The sequence below is a fragment of the Ovis aries genome, chromosome 2, assembly GCF_016772045.2.
Source record: "Ovis aries strain OAR_USU_Benz2616 breed Rambouillet chromosome 2, ARS-UI_Ramb_v3.0, whole genome shotgun sequence".
Lineage (NCBI taxonomy): Eukaryota > Metazoa > Chordata > Mammalia > Artiodactyla > Bovidae > Ovis > Ovis aries.
This window is the reverse complement of record NC_056055.1, coordinates 139,909,854-139,932,382: the sequence shown is the minus strand read 5'-3', so window position 1 is coordinate 139,932,382 and position 22,529 is coordinate 139,909,854. Positions and strand designations below refer to the sequence as shown.

Sequence of the window (22,529 nt, the reverse complement as noted above, 5' to 3'; positions counted from 1 at the left end):
GCTACTCTGTGGCAATCTGCACTGAATCCTGACCCAGCCTGACTTGCGACACACACATACATAAAAATCCCCGCACAAAGCAAAGATATCAAAGCAAAGATATCTTCAAGAATCTCCTGCCTGTCTACAGCTGAAAGAGGAAGTAGCTCACGGCTTAGAACACCAGTGACAAGTCTAACCGATCTTGGGAAACTGACTCTACCAAAGGCTGGATCTCGGGACTATAGAGATAGGCACCCGCCGCGAACAGGTATAGTGCAGGGTATATAGTGCAGCAGCACCCTTTGAAAATGGCAGGCATCCTCGGCGCTTGGCACACAGTGGCGCTGAACGAATGTGGTCTCCTGGTCCCGCAGGGAGAGAGCTCAGCCCTGCCCTAGTCCTCCGCGCTACAGGAAATACAATACCTGGAAGGAAGCCTCAGAACTCTGTACCCCGGAACCGAAACATGCGGGGAAAAGAAGAAAACCTATCGCCGTCACCCGATCCTGATTTTCGGGCAAATTCTTTCCTCAACGCCAGGGAACTTTTCTGGAGAATCGCGGGGAAAGCTGGTTAGGAGGGCTGAGAACTCATGGCTATTCCTGGTCCCCTAGTATGGGACGCAACAGGCTTGGTTATGTCACTCACGCCTCCCTTCTATCCCAGACCTTTCTTATGGTGGTGTCCTTTTCAAAATCCGGAAAAAAGGCCGAGGGAGCCCAGCGTGCAAAGCCAAAAGCACGCACTACATGCCCCAGGGGACCTCGCGGCGAGGGTCGTGGAATACACGTGGCATACGTATTTTGGGGGGAATTCTGGGTATTGTAGTTCCTCATTGAGAGAGACTTGGGTAGCACGTCTTCAGTTCAGTTCAGTTCAGTCGCTCAGTCGTGTCCGACGCTTTGCGACTCCATGAATTGCAGCACGCCAGGCCTCCCTGTCCATCACCAACTCCCGGAGTTCACTCAGACTCACGTCCATCGAGTCCGTGATGCCATCCAGCCATCTCATCCTCTGTCGTCCCCTTCTCCTCCTGCCCCCAATCCCTCCCAGCATCAGGGTCTTTTCCAATGAGTCAACTCTTCGCATGAGGTGGCCAAAGTATTGGAGTTTCAGCCTCAGCATCAGTCCTTCTAATGAACACCCAGGACTGATCTCCTTCAGGATGGACTGGTTGGATTTCCTTGCAGTCCAAGGGACTCGCAAGAGTCTTCTCCAGCACCACAGTTCAAAAAGCATGTCTTACACCATTGTAATTATAGGTCCTTGTTGTTCAGTCGCTAAGTCGTGGGGGACTCTGTTGTGACTGCATGGACTATAATCCACCAGGCTCCTATGGCCATGGGATGGATTTCCCAGGCAAAAATACTGGACTGGGATGCCATTTCCTCAGGGGCTTTTTCTGACCGAGGGATGGAACCCACGTGTCCTGCACTGGCTGGTGGATTCTTTACCACTGAGCCACCAGGGAAGCCTTTAGGGTACTTGTTTCTCAACTATAATAGGTTTTCTCCCAGTCCATGAAACACTGATATTTTTATAACATACAACATAAATGAATATTTAGAAAAGTGAAATCTGAAAACTTAAATGTGGAAAAGACATGTGCAGATTTTTATTTCTTATTATATTCAACATGTATGGAATAGCTTCTCCGATGGAATAGCTATGGAATGACTATAAAAGCATCAAAACTTCTCTCCATTTCTGCACTGTGTCATGGCAGACAGGTCCCAGTTCTAGACCACAATTTTTTTAACAGCTTTATTGAGAAATTATTTACACACCATACAATTCACCCATTCACAGGGTAAAATTCAGTGACTTTTTGTAATTCAGAGTTGTGGAACATCACCACAATCAATTTTTGCCCTTGTGTTATCTTGTGGAAGTTTAATAGGGATGCTCTAGATTGGCTAGTATGAGGAATTTACTGGGCATCTTAATAAATTTTATCTAGAAGGCAGAAAGAATGAAGCTAAGTTAAAGCTGGGATTGGTAAAGAAGCAGCTGTCACCCCTACTGGCCACAATAGGTGGATGTTTGGTCATTTTTCTTGGTTTGGACAATACTGTTTTTTGTCTAAGTTCAGGTATGATTATGGTATGGTCTTGTTTTGCTCCTGATGCATGAGTCAGAAAGTGGCCTTGTTTCATGTTGGTATTCTTGCAATTGTTATGTTCAGCAGAAATACCAAGGCTAAGCTATGAGTGCCAGACCAGCTCCCGGAAACAATAGGCCTGAATGATAGTGACAGTCTTCTTTATGGTCCAACTCTCACATCCATACATGACTACTGGAAAAACCATAGCTTTGATTATATGAACCTTTGTTGATAAAGTGATGTCTCTGCTTTTTAATACACTGTTTAGGTTTGTCATAGCTTATCTTCCAAGCAGCAAGCATCTTTTAATTTTGTGGCTTCGGTCACCATCTGCAGTGATTTTGGAGCCCAAGAAAATAAAATCTGTCACTGTTTCCACTTCTCAATTTGTCATGAAGTGATGGTACTGGATGCCAGGATCTTAGTTTTTGTAATGTTTTCCTGATGGCTGAAACTCAAGGCAATACACTCTAATCTAATCATGCAATGTCAAGGCCCTGGAGTATGTTGGAATTACATATAGGGAGCATAAGGTCCTGACTGACTATATGGAGGAGAGTTGCCCTTTGATCTGGTCCACTCACCAGACCTATTATTTAAGAGAGAAATAAGTCCTTTGTTTCTTAAGCCACCATATTGTTGGAGGTAATACTTCCTTTTACTTGCAAGACGTTCCTTCTTAGAACAATAAATCATGTCAAATTTATTTAGGAAAGTTTTCGATTTCAAAGACCATTAAACTTTCAACATGTTTGGGACCCAGCAAAGCACACCAGTTTTTCATTCATTCAAGTAAGGACATCTGGATAAAGAAAGCAACTACCACAGTCTAAGAAAAGATGTGGCTTATGGGATTTTAGTTCCCTGACCAGGGATTGAACCCAGGGTCCCAGTAGTGACAGTGCTAGAGTCCTAACCACTGGATCACCAGGGAATTTCCCCCCAAAACAACTCTTCTTGAGAAAATAATAGTGAAAACTTTGTCATAGTTCACCACCAGCCACCAGTCTTTGAACTGACATTTGTAAAGCTGTTTCAAGACTTCTTTCAGGAATCCTCTAAAATGTGACCATTTATAATGGATACTATGTCTAAGTACTTCTTAATACTTTACTATTAAATAATTCTTCAGTGACTTCATATAAAAGTCTATCTCTCTAAGAAAAAAGTATATCCTGGAACAAACTAGTAATACTACCTTTGTACACCTCAAAATGTTAACTATGGTATAATCTGTACCATATCCTCAAAGATTGTGTCTAACTAAATGGATGAGAAAGAGGGAAACTACACCAATGTCACAGCAATGTTACACATTACCTCTACAAGTAGAAATCTAAGAAATGAATCTGTATATCACAGTTAAATAAAAGTAGATTCTAAGGAATCTGAATTAGCAAAAATCAAATCAATGCTTACAAAAATCTATCTCAATATAGTGCTCACTATAAATTAGAATTTTAAAGGTACTAAAGAATTGCCCTCCTCACTGATGTGTGAACTCAGATAACCTCTAAATCGTTTGAAGATGAGTATGACGCTGCTGCTGCTGCTGTTGCTAAGTTGCTTCAGTCGTGTCCGACTCGGTGCGACCCCATAGATGGGGGCCCACCAGGCTCCCCCATCCCTGGGATTCTCCAGGCAAGAACACTGAAGTGGGTTGCCATTTCCTTCTCCGATGCATGAAAGTGAAAAGTGAAAGTGAAGTCTCTCAATCGTGTCCGACTCCTAGCGGCCCCATGGACTGCAGCCCACCAGGTTCCTCTGTCCATGGGATTTTCCAGGCAAGAATACTGGAGTGGGATGTCATTGCCTTCTCCGGAGTATGACGCTACTTTCCTGCAATGAAAGCAATGGCTTAAAGTGGCCAGGATTGTCCTCTCAGTTTTATAGCTAATAAAACCGGGGAAGACCCTTAAGTGTACCTAACCACAAGCTCAGCTGTTGTTGATAATTACTAATTTACCAAAGATAAAGGGGTGAAAATTTAAAATAATTGTAACTTTCTTTTCATAAAATAATAAAATCTAAGTCCTCTGTTTCCTTTTGTTTGTTTGTACAGAAAAACAGATTTATTGTAAGGAATTGGCTTACAATAGTGGGGGCTGGAAAGTCTGAAATCTGTAGGGTGGGTGAGCAGGCTCTAAGTGCACGTAAGAGTTGATATGGCAGTCTCGAGTTTGAAATCAACACAGCAGGCCAAGCATGTTGGAAACCCAGGCAAAGTTTCTATAATGCCATCTTAAGGCATAACGCTTTCTTCCTTAGGAAATCTCAGCCTGTGCTCTCAAGGCCTTAAGCTGATTGGATGAGCCCCACCCAGCTTTACTTTAAGTCTTGGAATTGTAAATGTTTACCACATCTAAAATATACCTTGGGAAACACATCTAGACTATCTGACCAAATAACTGGGCACCATATCCTAGCCAAGTTGATACATAACACTAACCATCACAAGGGGGCTGTTTTCTTTAAAACACATGGCATATCTTCACAATGACTGCCCTCAACTCCCCTGAATATCAGGGGGGATTATTATAATTCTAACAATCTTATTATCAAATTCAGACTCAAACTGAAGAAGAAAATAGGGAAAACCTAGACCATTCAGGTATGACCTAAATCAAATCCCTTATGATTATACAGTGGAAGTGAGAAATAGATTTAAGGGCCTAGATCTTATAGATAGAGTGCCTGATGAACTATGGAATGAGGTTTGTGACATTGTACAGGAGACAGAGATCAAGACCATCCCCATGGAAAAGAAATGCAAAAAAGCAAAATGGCTGTCTGGGGAGGCCTTACAAATAGCTGTGAAAAGAAGACAGGCAAAAAGCAAAGGAGAAAAGGAAAGATATAAGCATCTGAATGCAGAGTTCCAAAGAATAGCAAGAAGAGATAAGAAAGCCTTCTTCAGCGATCAATGCAAAGAAATAGAGGAAAACAACAGAATGGGAAAGACTAGCGATCTCTTCAAGAAAATTCAAGATACCAAGGGAACATTTCATGCAAAGATGGGCTCGATAAAGGAAGGAAATTGTATGGGCCTAACAGAAGCAGAAGATATTAAAAAGACTTGGCAAGAATACACAGAAGAACTGTATAAAAAAGATCTTCACGACCCAGATAATCATGATGATGTGATCACTAGTCTAGAGCCAGACATCCTGGAATGTGAAGTCAAGTGGGCCTTAGAAAGCATCACTACGAACAAAGCTAGTGGAGGTGATGAAATTCCTATTGAGCTGTTTCAAATCCTGAAAGATGATGCTGTGAAAGTGCTTCACTCAATATGCCAGCAAAGTTGGAAAACTCAGCAGTGGCCACAGGACTGGAAAAGGTCAGTTTTCATTCCAGTTCCAAAGAAAGGCAATGCAAAAGAATGCTCAAACTACCACACAATTGCACTTATCTCACATGCTAGTAAAGTAATGCTCAAAATTCTCCAAGCCTGGCTTCAGCAATACATGAACCATGAACTCCCTGATGTTCAAGCTGGTTTTAGAAAAGGCAGAGGAAGCAGAGATCAAATTGCCAACATCCGCTGGATCATCGAAAAAGTAAGAGAGTGCCAGAAAAACATCTATTTCTGCTTTATTGACTATGCCAAAGCCTTTGACTGTGCGGATCACAAGAAACTGTGGAAAATTCTTTAAGAGATGGGAATACCAGACCACCTAACCTGCCTCTTGAGAAATCTGTATGCAGGTCAGGAAGCAACAGTTAGAACTGGACATGGAACAACAGACTGGTTCCAAATAGGAAAAGGAGTACGTCAAGGCTGTATATTGCCACCCTGCTTATTTAACTTCTATGCAGAGTACATCATGAGAAACGTTGGACTGGAAGAAGGACAAGCTGGAATCAAGATTGCTGGGAGAAATATCAATAACCTCAGATATGCAGATGGCACCACCCTTATGGCAGAAAGTGAAGAGGAACTAAAAAACCTCTTGATGAAAGTGAAAGAGGAGAGTGAAAAAGTTGGCTTAAAGCTCAACATTCAGAAAATGAAGATCATGGCATCCGGTCCCATCAGTTCATGGGAAATAGATGGGAAACAGTGGAAACAGTGTCAGACTTTATTTTTTTGGGCTCCAAAATCACTGCAGATGGTGACTGCAGCCATGAAATTAAAAGACGCTTACTCCTTGGAAGAAAAGTTATGACCAACCTAGATAGCATATTGAAAAGTAGAGACATTACTTTGCCCACTAAGGTCTCTCTAGTCAAGGCTATGGTTTTTCCTGTGGTCATTTATAGATGTGGGAGTTGGACTGTGAAGAAGGCTGAGCGCCGAAGAATTGATGTTTTTGAACTGTGGTGTTGGAGAAGACTCTTGAGAGTCCCTTGGACTGCAAGGAGATCCAACCAGTCCATTCTGAAGGAGATCAACCCTGGGATTTCTTTGGAAGGAATGATGCTAAAGCTGAAGCTCCAGTACTTTGGCCACCTCATGAGAAGAGCTGACTCATTGGAAAAGACTCTGATGCTGGGAGGGATTGGGGGCAGGAAGAGAAGGGGACGACCGAGGATGAGATGGCTGGATGGCATCACTGACTCGATGGACGTGAGTCTGAGTGAACTCCGGGAGATGGTGATGGACAGGGAGGCCTGGCGCTGCGATTCATGGGGTCGCAAAGATTCGGAGACAGCTGAGCGACTGAACTGAACTGAACTGAACAATCTAGGAACACTTAACCTCTTGAAACAATTAAATAGCAACATATGTCCTAAGTAGTTTTCTCCCCAGAAAGCACTGGATTTGTAGTCAAAGCCTTACTTTAGTATTTAGGAACAATGTATTTGGGAACGCACTTATCTTCCTTGAGCCTCAATTTCTTTATCTTTGAAACAAGGATAATAACATATCATGGGGTTGCTGAGAATATTTTTGAAAGACAACAAAGGGCGTCAATGTCCTCTATAATTTCCTTCTTTCCTCAAATAGCACTTGTTCATTTCTTTTCCTTTTTTTTTAATGTGTGTCACAGCATTAACTAGAAGCTGACCTGGGAAGCTCTTTGAAAGTAGGGTCTCCTTCCCAAAATCCTGGCAGAAGCTCAATCAATGTTTATTAAGTGAAGCACTTCCATTTCACGAAAGACTTGGCATTCTAACGGTTACATACGCTGTCAATCAACTTACACAGAAACCACTAAGCTACCTATGGGCCAGGCATTTAACTCGCTCCAAAATCCTAGAACTCCAGAGACGGCGAGGTAACGCAAGCAAAGGATCACCAGAAGACGCGGGCCACCGAGCAGTGACGTATTTCCGGCGCGACGTTTCCCCTCCACGCCGGGACTGGGTTGTGGGGGGAGGGAGTCGGTTAGTGGTCTTTAGCGCCTTTTCTGGCGGCGGTAGATTTGAAGCGCTTTAAAGGACCGGACCCCGGGAAGAGGAGACTGGACTGGTGCAGGTAGGTGGCGCAGAGCCTGTGTTGTTTCGGTAACGTCCTTTGCAGCAGTGCCGGGGTGCGAGAGCGGGAAGGGCCCTAGAAGAGGGGCGGAGCCGACGCGATAGGCCCAGACCGACTTAACCGTCTTCCTCTCAAGATATTGGGGCTGCCCGATCCCAGAGCGGCCCCCGAGGATCGTGGCGCTAGCTTTGCAGCAGGTGCTGCTGGAGAGGGGTTCCAGCCGTGCCTTCCGGACCTGGAAAATGGCCCTCCCCCTCCCAGCCCCCGCCCTCCCTTCTCGGGCGCACACCTCCCTCCCTGACGCATTTTGCCGCACAAGCTGTAATATGGCGGCAGCGACGGTGGCCTGAACTCCAGGGAGCTTGGGTGATTTTGATGCTTCAAAATCGTAAGACCGAGCACGAGTGCGGGGTAGGTGGGAGGATAGGTGGGGAAACGGGACGCGTTACCTGCCATCCTGTCACATTAGGGGTGGAGAGTGGCAGGCAAGGAGCCTGGATCTCAGGGGTTAAGATTAGAACGAAGACAGGCTTTCCCCTGCTCAGACCTTTTCCTCTCATAGCGACTGTCTTGCGTAGTGTAGTGGCACAGGCCACTTAGTTCTCCCCAAACTCCAATCCAGGCTCTTCCCTTCTTATCCCAGAACTGACTCCAAGTTCTCCCACGTTTCCGAAGAACTGTGAGCAGCGCAGGCCTTTTAGGAGGGATTACTCTTGGAGGAAGGTGATGGCTTCGGAATTCCAAATGCTTTGCGGGAAGTGTGCGAATTTGGCTAGTCTTTAGTCTTTTAAGGCGCTGAATCGAGGTCTGCAGGAATGGGAAACTCTTAGTCGTTTTAAAAATGTTATAAAAGCACCATTTTGTGCATTGATTTTCATTTCTTCCCACAATAGTACTTTATGCAGGACCAAGTGTTTGCAATAGTGGTCAGAAATGCGTCCAAGGAACAATTAAATGTTGTGGAAATTAGGGGGTACGGTTAATTTTCAGTAGTCAAAACCAGATTAAAAAAAAAGTGAGTCTGTGTTTTACCGTTTGGCAAAGAATGGCCGGTTTGTACAGATGATGGAGAGGGGGTGTGTAAACAGTTTTGAAATCGCGGTATAAAATCCAGAAAAGGCACCGACATCTAGAATGGCTATTTCTCTAATTCATGTTTTTTATGTATGCGAAAATTTACCCGTTTTATCACTCCTTTTTTTTAGTTTAATCATTTAAGGTGGGATCTTTTCTGTAAGGAATTACATACATCTGTTTTAAACAGAGGTCTCTTTACCTTAACATTTTCTTTATGATTCAAGAGTATTGGTGTCCTGAGATCCTAATGGCGTCTTGTCTTGTAGTAGGATTCTGTGCGTTTTTAAAAATTTTGTTTACTTTTTAAGGTTTTTGCTTTTGCGAACTTTTGTCAGGGTTGCCTTCCCCTGTTGTCAGGAGTGTACAAGTAAGCAAACTTACAAGGTTCGAAATTTTGAGTTCTTTTCTGATCCAACCATCTTTCTTAACCTTTTTTTCATCTGTAAAATTATATTCTAATTTCAGGTTATTATCAAGCTGAGGGCTTCAAAAGTAAATATTCAGGTTTGTTAAAATTCTGTGTAAAATTAGCTTTGAGTAAGAGCTCAGTGGTTCCCCTATGAGTAAAAAGCATACGTTACATTTATTGTGACATACTAAAGGCCTTTCATTTTTGGTGCTTGATACTGTGGTCTTGCAGTGTTGGTGTTCTTTAGGTAAAGTCTTTATTCTTTTGGTATTTTGCATATTTTAAATTAGGTTTTCCTGTCAGGCAGCATCCATTCTCCCATACATCGGGAAATTGGTAATAGTTAGAGTGGGATGAACTAGTTCTACTAGTTGTCAGGACATCATCTACAGTTCTTCAAGTGTTGCTCTTTTGAGAAATATATGTTGATGTTTTCCCTTATTGTTTTATGTATAGGATATTTCAACAGGATTAGAATGTATTATTTATTCTCTATCCTCATGTACTAATGTGTCTTACTTGTTATATGTAGTTGGAATCCATAGATAATTCAAGTTATTTGAAGAGTTTATTGCCAATCTCTCTGCTACACAGCTTTTTTTCTTCTTTTTTGTTTTTAATATTAGTACCAGTTTTTAGTTTTCATTAAACAGTGGTTTTGACTTGGTTTAATGAATATATGGTCTCCATAAGAACTCCATATATTTTTATTTCTGTAAGGCAGTTCTTGCATCTTGAAATATACTACAGGCAGTGTTATAAATTCTCTGTATGCTGTAACTGGGACTTTGTATTTTTAGTACCAGACAGGAAATGTTTTATACTTCGTTTTAGTTTGAGTAGTGGCTTAAAATGATTACCAACTTGTTCTTGGAATTTAATTATGTCATACTTATGGGTATCAATTTTTGATATTAAAAGTTATTTTTTAAGCATGAATGATTCCTTAATCTACTTATTTTAAAACTGCATGAAGCCTGATTGTATATATTAATAAGATACTGTTAATTGTGCATAAACTTTAGCTTAAGGTTTATTCATAATTAAATCTTTGCATCGTGGTCACTTGATAAAAAGTAAAATTATGTAACCATTATCTGGAATACTTATTAATAAGCTACTTTCTTTCTTTAATTGGAGGATAGTTACTTTACACTATTGTGATGGTTTTTGCCTCACATCAATATGAACCAGGCACAGGTTATAAGCTACTTTTAACAGTGAAGCTATAATCTTAACCAGAAAACTCTTGCTTTTTTTTTTTTTCCACTTGGGACTTTGAGCCAGTCACTTCAACTCTCTAGTCTTCTTGTTCCCAAGTCTATACAATTAGAAGATTGGACCAGATTACCTATTTCCTTCAAACTTCAAAAGTCTGTAATTTTTTATTTAGGAGTTACTGGATTAAATAACACAGTGCTAAGATGGTTTGATTCTCTCTGTTGAGACAGTGGGATAAGTTTATCGTTATAAGAGCTTAGATAATTGCAGGTACAATATTAAGAATATTAGCAGCGACTCCCCAGTTGGTATATGCTTTTTAGTTTGCGCTAGCATAGTTGTTGGAGAAGGAAATGGCAACCCACTCCAGTGTTCTTGCCAGGAGAATCCCGGGGACGGGGGAGCCTGGTGGGCTGCCATTTGTGGGGTCGCACGGAGTCAGACATGACTGAAGCAACTTAGCAGCAGCAGCATAGTTGTACTAGATTTTTATGTCTCAGATTGTACGTGCAGTAAGTTGTTTAACACCAAACTTGGCATCACACCAGCTTTTCTCTTTTTAACTTTTCTGAAGGATTTAGGAATTTAGTAAGTGCCTGAAAGTGAAGTGAGTTAGTTGCTCAGTCGAGCCTGACTTCGCGACCCAGGGAGTGCAGCCCACCAGTCTTTTCTGTCCTTGGAATTCTCCAGGCAAGAATACTGGAGTGGATGGCCATTCTCTTCTCCAGGGGATCTTCTTGACTCAGGGGAAACCCAGGTCTACTGCATTGCAGGAAGATTCTTTACCATCTGAGCCACCAGGGAAGCCCTACTAACTGCCTATACGCTTTTAACCATGTTTTTACCAGTGCAGAGGTTTGTGACTATCAGAGACACTAAGGGAAAAGGAACTATATGGAAGATCATAGTTGCCTTTTCTGACACCCCAGAATGTCAACTTATTTGTACTTAGTTCGCTAACAACCTGGCATTCATAAATGTATTTAGATATTTTAACCAATCTGTTTTTATTTCTCATTCGATTTCTGTGAACTACATTAAGGTAGTTCAGTTCAGTCGCTCAGTCGTGTCCGACTCTTTGTGACCGCATGAATCGCAGCACTCCAGGCCTCCCTGTCCATCACCAACTCCCGGAGTTCACTCAGACTCACGTCCATCGAGTCAGTGATGCCATTCAGCCATCTCATCCTCGGTCGATCCCTTCTCCTCCTGCCCCCAATCCCTCCCAGCATCAGACTCTTTTCCAATGAGTCAACTCTTTGCATGAGGTGGCCAAAGTACTAGAGTTTCAGCTTCAGCATCTTTCCCTCCAAAGAAATCCCAAGGCTGATCTCCTTCAGAATGGACTGGTTGGATCTCCTTGCAGTCCAAGGGACTCTCAAGAGTCTTTTCCAACACCACAGTTCAGAAGCCTCAATTCTTTGGCACTCAGCTTTCTTCACAGTCCAACTCTCACATCCATACATGACCACAGGAAAAACCATAGCCTTGACTAGACGGACCTTTGTTGGCAAAGTAATGTCTTTGCTTTTCAATATGCTATCTAGGTTGGTCATAACTTTTCTTCCAAGCAGTAAGCATCTTTTAATTTCATGGCTGCAGTCACCATCTGTAGTGATTTTGGAGCCCCCAAAAATAAAGTCTGACACTGTTTCCACTGTTTCCCCATAAGGTAGAGAATAATGTAAAATGTGATTTAGATTGCTATCTTTGAAAGTCTTCAATATCTGCTATTAATTAATAGCAATATCTGCTTTTAATTAATTTAACTTAATATGATTGTGCTTAGAGGTGCAAGTCTTCTATGAAAATTGCTACCTGTTTTATTAAACTTAAACAGATGAGAGCTTCTCATCTTTATTTCTTGCTCTTGAACTGAAAATGCTCTCTTATAGTGGATTCTGTTTAAAGAAAAGAAAATAGACACTTTGTTAACAGAATGCAGCCCCAGTAGGCATATCTAAAGAATAAGCTCCTTTCAGTTGTGGAATAGGCTGAGAGGGTTTACTCACTACAGATACATATTAGCAATACTCCCTGTGGGAAGCATGTAGGAGAAGAGGCACTGGGTAAGTCTTCTGCTTAAGCCTTAACTAGCATTCTGTTTGGCAGTGTAGTGCTGGACCAGGCATTGTGCTTGGTGTTGAAGATAGAAAGGTTCTGAGTTCAAGGAGTTTGTTATTGTTTAGTTGTTAAGTTTTGTCTGACTCATTTGCGACCCTATGGACTTTAACCCGCCAGCATCTCTGTCTATGGGATTCTCCAGGCAAGAATACTGGAGCGGGTTGCCGTTTCCTTCTCCAGACAACTTTATGATAGTGAAAATAAAATTCAACAAACAATCATTTTAACTTCAGAGAGTCAGGGTGAAATTCCTAGACTGTACTTTGGCTGTGTTCAATCTTTAAGGACAATTAGGAATTAACCAAGGGAATCAGAAAGGGCAAAGACCTGCTTGTCATCGCAATAGTTAAGAGTATTTACTATCTCCATTTTCAAGACTTAGTACTCTGCAGACTCCCTCAGATTGTGTGAAACTTCCAAGTGATTCTTGGGATTATGAATGTAATTCTGTGTATTAAGGAATATAATAAAGTCACTGCGTTATTTATTGCCTAATTATAAATTTCACTTTCACTTCGGGGCTTCCCTGGTGGCTCAGCTGGTAGAGGAAGGCGTGGCAACCCACTCCAGTATTCTTGCCTGAAGAATCGCTATGGACAGAGGAGCCTGATGGGCTACAGTTTACGGGGTTGCAAAGAGTTGGACATGACTCAGCAACAAAGCACAATTACAAATACCGTGTTTTTTTACTGTATGTTTTAATAATTAGTTGCCTATGTCCTTCTGCCCCCCACCTCCAACCTTCATGTTACTTTAGGTGAATATGAAAATTATTTCATGTCTGAAGCTACAAGATAAACTTTTTACTTATAAATTTGTTTCATCTCTGATATTTTTATGAAATATATTTGTTGCAGAAGTTTCAGGTGGAGCAGTGGTAAAGAATCCACCTGCCAATACAGGACATATAAGAGACACAGATTCGATCCCTCGGTCATGAAGATCCCTTAGGGTAGAAAATGCTGACCCACTCCTGTGTTCTTGCCTGCAAAATTCCAGGGACAGAGGAGCCTGATAGGCTGCAGTCCATGGGGTCACAAAGAGTTGGACACAACTGAGCACAAGAGCACATGGCATATCATACATCCTAGCATTTAATATTTTGAAATTTTATTGCATTATATATTATTGACATTAATGTGACTATGATACTATTGATAAAATATTTGTAATTCTATCTGCTTAAAAGAAACTTAAAGAATGTACATTAAAATGTTAAAAGTTATGGCTTAATTTTACTCAACGTTTTTCATGAGCTTGTTAGCTTTACTGATTATCTTTAAAAGTATTTTCTTTGTAAATAAAGTAGATGGAAGTAAGTATCAAATACTCAGATTTTGGAGGGAGTCAGGCAGGTAAGGTGAATTCAAGAGTTCAAGTAAATGATAAATGGTAACAGCTAACATGCAGTAGTGGAAACTAGGTCAGACGGGAACATATGTACCTCATCTAATGGGGTCTACTATGCTGATTGCTGTACAGGAATGGGGCATGTTGCGCGATACGATGATTTTTTTAAAAGAAAAAAATATAGCTACATTTTACAGGAATAGCTGCAACTCGTTTAGATTAAACAGCTATGCAGTGAACAGTTCACCTGCAGATTATTGCTCTGAAAGCTTTCTTTGTGAACTATTTTTAGGAAATTCGTGACTTATTTTATTGAAAATTGCATAGGCTTGAAAATTGTGTAGACTTGATTTTTGTCCTGACTTGTGTTTTCGGTATCTATCAGTATTGTTTTCTCTTTGCGTACATGCTGAGTTGCTTCAGGTATATTTGACTCTGTGCAACCCTAGGGACTGTAGCCCACCAGGCTCCTCTTTCCAGGGGGTTCTCCAGGCAAGAATACTGGAGTGGATTGCCATGCCCTCCTCTAGGGTTCCTCCCAACTCAGGGATCGAACCGCATCTCTTACATATCCTACATTGGCAGGCAAGTTCTTTACCGCTAGCGCCACCTCTTTACTCCTTAAAAAGAAAAAAAAATGGACTAGATGTTTGTGTTGCATTTTTTAGATAGTGTAATAACAGGAAATCATAATTAAAGAGGGAATACTGTATCCTCTTTCTGATTAGATAAAATCTGATATCAGTAATGTTAGAGACATGGCATTGAGCCGTCTTGTGTGTCATCATTGTTCTTCATTAGCGATTAATGTTAGAACATTTACATATTAAGGTATTTATATAGTGCTTTTAATAATAATTTCCTGTCTTTCATGTTTCTTAAATTTAAAGCATATTTGATTTGTTATTTCAAGATGCCATTTAAATCTGTTTCTAAGAAAAGTATCCCTGTGTGGTGTTACCCAAATGCGTATTATAACCACACAGAGACATGTACATTATAATCTTAGATTGTATGTACATTTTGTATTATATTATGAATTTTTTATTTATAATAGCAGTTATGTTTATTAAAGAAGTAGAAGTACAGTGAGGCAAAAACACTCTTCAGGGTTTTTTTTTGTAATTGGAATATAGTTGGCTTACAATGTTGTGTTAGTTTCTGTGATTCACATATAGTGAATCAGCTATACATACACATACATCCCCACCCTCCAGTCTTGAAACCAAAGACTGTAGTAATTATTTCCTTTCAGTCTTTTTTCTCTTTTGTAAATCTCTGAATTTGAAGTAGTTTATGTGATTGTAATACTACTATATTATTGTTTTATATCGAGTATTTTTAACAAATTATGAGCATTTTCAAGTTATTGATCACTGTAAGCATTGCTTCCACAACTGTGATATTTTGTTCAATTATCATTTTTCATAATACTGAAAAGGTTACTTCGAATAGTATAAAAGGAGCACTGACATGGCCAACTTTATACATGAAGGCTTTCTAAGATAGTTCCTTACAGTAGATTCCTAGCAATTGGATTTTTAAGGTATAAACCAGTTTGAGGTATAAATAGTTTTTACATACATTTCCAGTGGATTTGCTTACTGTATTGGGAATTATTCTTTTAAAAGATCTTTTCTATTTTAATAAGTAGAAAATTATCTCATTTTGTTAGTATTTCTTTAAAATATTTTCTTGATTATAAAATTATACCTGTTGAAGAAAATTTGGAAAACAGAAATACATAACAATTACCCTTGAATTCATGACCCAGATATTATGAGTTAATATTTTGTTGTATATCCTTTTGTTTTAAGTGTAATTGACACATAACTTTAAATTTGTTTCAGATGTGCGACATGATCACTGTGTCTATGATTATGTGTGCATAATTCACTGTGTATGTGATTGATGGCAGTGATGGTTATTCGCTTAGTCATGTCCAACTCTTGCGACCCCGTGGACTGTAGCCTGCCACGCTCCTCTGCCCATGGGATTCTCCAGGCAAGAATACTGGAGTGGGTAGCCATTCCCTTCTTCAGGGGATCTTCCTGACCCAGGAATCAAACCCTGGTCTTCTGCATTGCAGGCAGATCTTCACCTGCTGAGCTATGAGCAAAGCCCACGTGTGTGTGACTGTGTATATATTGCAAAGTGATCACCATATAGTTACCATTCACCTCACATACAAATTTTTTTTTCATTGTGACAAGATCATCTGTTTAACAACTTTCAAATACAGAGCACAGTATTATTCGCCCTGCTGTACCCTGTATTCTTGGGGCTTCCCAGGTGGCGCTAGCCATGCAGTGCAGGAGAGGTAAGAGACATGGGTTTGATCCCTAGGTTGGGAAGATCCCCTGGAGGAGGGCATGGCAACCCCCTCCAGTATCTTGCCTGGAGAATCCCGTGGACAGAGGAGCCTGGTGGGCTGCAGTCCATGGGGTCGCAAAGAGTCAGACCAACTGAAGAGACTTAGCATGCATGCATGCACACTATTTTCTTGGGACTTTATAAGTTCAGATTTGGGGGGTTTTTTGTTTTGTTTTATGATTCCATGTATGAGATTGTACAGTATTTGTTTTTCTCTGCCTGACTGTTTTCACTTAACACAATGTCCCTGAGGCTCATCCATGTTGTCACAAGTGGAAGGATTTTCTTCCTTTTTTGTGACTAAATAATATTCCTCAGTGTGTGTGTGTGACACATTTTCTTTATCCACTTATCAGGGGACATTTCAGTTGTTTCCATGTCTGTAAGTAATGCTGCATAGTTCACGGTTAATATTTTGGTGTAAATCCTGTTTTCCCTTCTAGTTTTATTGAGGTATAGCACTGTGCCAGTGTCAAGTGCATAACATAATGAGCTGACTTGCACGTTGAAGAATGATTGCCACAGTAAGTTCAGTTCAACATCCACCATCTCATACAGATACAAGGGGGAAGATGATGCTTTCTCCTTGTGGTGAGAACTTTTAGCACTTTATTCTCTTAGCAGCTTTCAAATATACCATACAGCAGTGCTAACTGTGTTAACAATGTTGTATATTACATCCCTAGGAGTTTCTTATCTTATAACTGAAAGTTTGTACCTTGTAACCATTTCATCCAGTTCCCTCAAGCCTAGCCCCTGCCTCTGGTAACCGTAAATCTGGTATCTTTCTCTCTTAGTTCGGTATGTTTGTGCATGTGTGAATATATTTTTTAATTTACTTTCAGATTCCACATACAAGTAAGATCATACAGTATTTCTCTGTCTGACTTAATTTCACTTAGCTTATTGTCTTTAAGGTCCAACCATGTTGTTGCAAATGGCAGAATTTCTATTTTTTATTTAATGATATCTTTTTTATGTGCATTTGATATGTGTAAAATTGGAATCTTACAGATAATACTGCTTGCTAACTTGCTTTCTTTCACCTAATATATTATGAATATTTTCTCATCTGTGAGTGGTCTTTGATAATTTTTCTTTTTCAGTTTTAAAGAACTTTTAATGGTAGTATTAGTGTGCTTTAGTATTAGTAGTGGCATAAGATTGAAAAGTTATACAGTAAAAAAAATCTTACCCATCTTCCCCAGCTATCCATTTTCTCTCCCACCAGATGTGTCTGTGTTAGACAAAACACATTTTCTTTAGAAGTTCTTTTGAAAAAATACAAAGAAAATATACCATATACGTTTCTGTAGTTTGTTGTTGTTGTTGCTTGTTTTTTGTTTTTTACTTAAAAGGCCTGGGAGATAGCAGATAACCAGCTTCCTCATTCCTTTTTATAGCCAGTAACTTTAATGGAGGTCGTATGATTTATGTAACCTCTTCCTCCTTTATGTACAGTTAGGTTTATGGCCTTTTAACTATTACAAATGATGGTGCCTTGTATGACCTTGTGCATACCCTTATTTCGTGAATGATATATAAATTCCTCGGAATAGGGTTGTTGAGTCAAAGGGCCGTCAATGCATTTGTAATGTGTGTTTCACGACGGCAAAGGATTATCAGATTTACCCCTTTGCTAGCGTCAGTAATATATGAGGTCAGCATTTTTTATTTCCTTCAATCCAGTTGGTGAAAAATGTTACCTCTGTTATTTTAACATGTAAGAATATAATTTCCAATGGCTAGATGAATACCATCCATTTCATGATGATAGCGTTTATTTAACCAATTTCTATCACTATACAACTTTTTTTACTATTATAAAAAGCACTACAGTGACAGTATATGAATTTTTTTACCATTAAAATCCTTTATACTACATAATCTTGCTATTTTTTCCACTTAAACATTTTTTTCCATGTTACATTAAAAATTATATTTTCATAAGCAGCGTAGCAGTCCATCAAATGAATAGTTCTTAATTTACTTGTCATGTTAGACATTTAGGTTGGTTTTTTGTTTCGTTTATTTTTATAGAAGTAAGGTTAATTTACAATGTTGTGTTAGTTGCAAGTGTACAGCAGAGTGATTCAGTTGTGTGTATGTGTATTCTTTTTCAGATTCTTTTCCATTATAGATTATTACAAGATACTGAGTATAGTTCCCTATGCTATACAGTAAGTCCTTGTTGATATAAAGTAGGTCCTATTTGGTATAAAGACACATTGCCTGGAAAATCCCATGGACGGAGGAGCCTGGAAGGCGGCAGTCCATGGGGTCGCTGAGAGTTGGACACGACTGAGTGACGTCACTTTCACTTTTCACTTTCACGAATTGGAGAAGGAAATGGCAACCCACTCCGGTGTTCTTGCCTGGAGAATCCCAGGGACGGGGGAGCCTGGTGGGCTGCTGTCTATGGGGTCGCACAGAGTCGGACACAACTGAAGTGACTTAGCAGCAGCAGCAGCAGCAGCAGCAGTGTGTCTTTGTGTATATAATTCCCAACTTGAACTCCCTCCCGCCGTATCCCCTTTAGTAACCATAAGTTTATTGTCTATGAGTTTATTTCTGTTTTGTAAATAAGCTCATTTGTATCATTTTTTAAGATTCCACATATAAGTGATGCCATGATATTTGTCTTTCTCTGACTTACTTCAGTTGATATGATAATCTCTGAGACCATCCATGTGGCAGCACTTGGGATTTCATTCTTTTTGTGACTAATAGTCCATCTTGTATGTCTACCACATCTTCTTTATCCATTCATCTATCGACCAACATTTAGGTTGCTTCCATGACTTGACTGTTGTAAACACTGCTGAAATGAGCCTGTATCTTTTTGAACGGTGTTTTTCTCTGATTTGATGCCTGGGAGTGGGATTGCTGGATCATATGGTAATTCAGTTTTTAGTTTTCATAAGGAACCTGTATACTATTTTCCATAGTAGCTACACCAGTTTACATTCTCATCAGCAGTGTAGGAGGGTTATCTTTTCTCCGCAGCCTCTCCATCATTGGTTGTTTGTAAATGTTTTCAAAATAATTTTATTTATTTTTTGCCATGCTGGGTCTGTGATGCACTGGCTTCTCATTGCAGTGGCTTCTCTTGTTGGAGCTCCTGGGCTCTAGAGCATACTCTCAGTAGCTTAATTGCTACTGGGGCATTTGGGCTTAACTGCTCCAAGGGAGGTGGGATTTTCCCAGATCAGGGACCGAATGCGTGTCTCCTGCACTGGCAGGCAGATTCTTCACCACTGAGCTGATTATGGCCATTCTGACTGGTGTGAAGTGATACCTCGTTGTAGTTTGGATTTGCAATTCTTTCAATAATTGGCGATATTCAGCGCCTTTTCATGTGTATTTTGGACCATCTGCATGTCTTCTTTGGAGAAATGTCTATTTAGGTCTTATGTCTGTCTGGTTTTTTTTTAAGCTGTATGAACTGTTAGATTGTTCCTAATTACTATTCCCTCGTGGCTCAGACGGTAAAGCATCTGCCTGCAATGCGGGAGTCCAGGGTTCGATTCCTGGGTTGGGAAGATCCCCAGGAGAAGGAAATGGCAACCCACTCCAGCACTCTTGCCTAGAAATTTCTATGGATGGAGGAGCCTGGTGGGCTACAGTCCATGGGGTCGCAAAGAGTCAGACACGACTGAGCGACTTCACTTTCACTTTCTTTAAAGAAGATTTTATTTTAAATGGCTGCCTTTAGAGACATTCAACGGAGAAGGCGATGGCACCCCATTCCAGTACTCTTGCCTGGAAAATCCCATGGACGGAGGAGCCTGGTGGGCTGCAGTCCATGGGGTCGCTAAGAGTCAGACACGACTGAGCAACTTCACTTTCCCTTTTCACTTTCATGCATTGGAGAAGGAAATGGCAACCCACTCCAGTGTTCTTGCCTGGAGAATCCCAAGGACGGGGGAGCCTGGTGGCCTGCCGTCTCTGGGGTCCCACAGAGTTGGACATGACTGAAGCGACTTAGCAGCAACAGAGACATTCAAAGAGTTTGAGTTACTAAAGTGTTAAAGGTTAGAATGATTATGAATATATTCTTGGTCTACAGTGCCAAGTTGCTTAGCCAAAGTTTTTATACTGTTTATATTTTTTATTTCATTTTTTTATGAATTGTTTATTTATAGTCCCCTGGGTAGCCTTTGTGCTTTTAATTGTTGCCTGCATGGACTGTACAGTCCTCAAGGAGGGAAAGAGGGACAGTGAGAGGGCTGCTTTTGGTTGTCACATGGACTGATACTTACATATTGGGACCAAAGCTGCTTCATGTTCTTCGGTGAGTAGGATGGGCCTTGCCAGTGTTCTGCAGTAAGGGAACTAGCAGATCATGTTTGGAAATATTTCCCCCAATTTTTTACTTTCTAATTTCCCTTTGAAAAATAGAAATAATACATTTTTTCATGAGATCAAATCTGTTTGTCTCCGTTATTTATTTCTTTATTTTTTGTTGTTCAATCACTAAGTCGTGCAATCCCAAGGACTGCAGCATACCAGGCTGCCCTATCGTCCACTATCTCCTGGAGTTTGCTCAAGTTCATGTCCACTGAGTTGGTAATGCTATCTAATTGTCTCATCTTCTGCCCACCTCCTTCTCCTTTTGCCTTCAGTTTTTCCCAGCATCAGATCTTTTCCAGTGAGTCAGCTCTTCACATCAATTGGCCAAAATATTGGAGCTTCAGCTTGAGCAACAGTCCTTCCAATGAATATTCAGGGTTGATTTCTTTTAGGATGGACTGGTTGGATCTCCTTGCAGTCCAAAGGATTCTCAAGTTTGTCTCCATTATTTATTTCATTGTTAGTGAACCTGAAAAGTTACTTAACATCCAAAGTTTATTTAGGTAAATACTCAAGTATTTTTCCTTACTTCCTTTGGAGCAAATGTACCCTTCCTTTGGAGGGGTACACAATTTTGTGAAAAGAAAAATAATTTCCTGAAATCTTCTAGATTTAAATATGAAACAACAGTAGTAAGCCTGAAAGTGAAACACTTTAAAAATATGTAAAGTCTTGAATGCTCTTTTGAAGAGTTACTTTTACAGGTCTGTATTTGTCATAGAAAACTTGGAAAATGAGAAAACTAAAACAAAAATCGTCTATGACTCTTTCACTTAGAAATATGCTCTAAATATTTTCACATATTTTCTGCTATTTTATTTTACTTTGGAGATATGTCTTTCTTTAAATTGGAAACTAATACGTGAACATATTCTTGTTGCAAATTCAAACATTATAGTTAAAGACCCTCATTGACTTCCATCCTTACTCCTATACCTCTATAGAGTACTTACTGTTTGAAGTTTTGGTATTTATCTCAAGACCTTTCTCTCTGTGGAAGCAGACTATTATTTCAGGGTATTAAAAAAAAATACTTGAATGCAACTTTGTTTTTTCTTTTCACCTAAACAGGTGTTTTGGATAGTGTGCGTAAAGACTTTTTAAACTGTTTTATAGTGTTAAATAGCATGTATATACCACAATTTACTCAGATATTATCTCATTTGGGGACATTTTGGGTGTTTCCTTTTAATTATTGTTATTGCAGTGTTGCAGAAAAGCATTCTCACACATGCCTAGTCTTCCTTGTATGTTTATTGATTTATTAAATATTGGTTTCCTGCCATAATCAAGTACTGTTTGAGGCACTTCGGAATTAAGAGGGGAGCAAAACTGAAGAGGTCTCTCACATCATGAAGCTTATATTCTAGTAAGAGGAAAATATACAAAAGCTTAAAATATCAAGTAGCAATAAATGCTAGGAAGAAAAGTAGAGCAGAATAAGGGAATACAAAGTGCTGGAGGATAGGGCCTGCTTCTGTGAATATACTAGCAAAGAACGGTTTCCACGAGGAGGTGATCCTTGAGCACCGACTTAAGTGGAGACGTGAACCGTGTGAAGAGCCGGGGTAAGAGCATTCCTCAGAGGGCACAGTAAATGCGAAAGACTTGACGAAGGCTAGGCCTTGGCTGTTGGGTCTTCCCAGGTGGCACAGTGGTAAAGATTCGACCTGCCGACTCAGGAGATGTGGATTCGATCCCTAGGTGGGGAAGATCCCCTGGAGAAGGGAATGGCTACTGGGGTGGCCAGTGTTCTTGCTTGGGAAATCCCATGGATGGAGGAGCCTGGTGGGCTGCTGTCCATGGGATTGCAAAGAGCATGACTGAACACAGACTTTTGAAGAAAAGCAGGATCTCCAGTGTGGCTGAAGCCAACTTGGGAATTTTTCCATAAAGTTGTAGAGATCAACATGAGCTGAAGTATTTAGAACCATGCTGTCCAGTACAGTAGCCACCAGCCACGTGTGGTTATAGAACATTTGAAATGTGGCATAAACACTGATTTCTGGAAATTCCCTGGCGGTCCAGTGGTTAGAACCTGACCTCTGCTGCAGTGGCCCAGGTGTGATTCCTGGTCAGGGAACAAAGATCCCACAAGCCTCACAGTAAGGCCA

The 22,529-nt window shown here is 40.4% G+C and overlaps 2 protein-coding genes across 31 annotated transcripts in view; one reads left to right on the top strand and one right to left on the bottom strand.

Moving 5' to 3' along the window:
- The window catches only part of FASTKD1 (FAST kinase domains 1), a 37,403-nt gene extending 36,710 nt beyond the window's left edge, over positions 1-693 (bottom strand). For 2 of the 6 annotated variants that reach the window (XM_004004618.6, XM_015093373.4), the window contains exon 1: positions 408-693. The gene's annotated coding sequence lies outside the window, so the exon portion shown is untranslated. The other 4 variants (XM_042243761.2, XM_060409793.1, XM_012134590.4 and 1 more) reach the window with 2 other exon arrangements.
- Positions 694-7,373: 6,680 nt separating this feature from the next.
- The window catches only part of PPIG (peptidylprolyl isomerase G), a 42,729-nt gene continuing 27,573 nt past the window's right edge, over positions 7,374-22,529 (top strand). For 6 of the 25 annotated variants that reach the window (XM_004004617.6, XM_012134405.5, XM_042243754.2 and 3 more), the window contains exon 1: positions 7,374-7,508. The gene's annotated coding sequence lies outside the window, so the exon portion shown is untranslated. Of the gene's footprint in view, positions 7,509-7,820; positions 20,632-22,529 lie in introns of those variants that run through there. The other 19 variants (XM_042243751.2, XM_042243752.2, XM_042243758.2 and 16 more) reach the window with 4 other exon arrangements.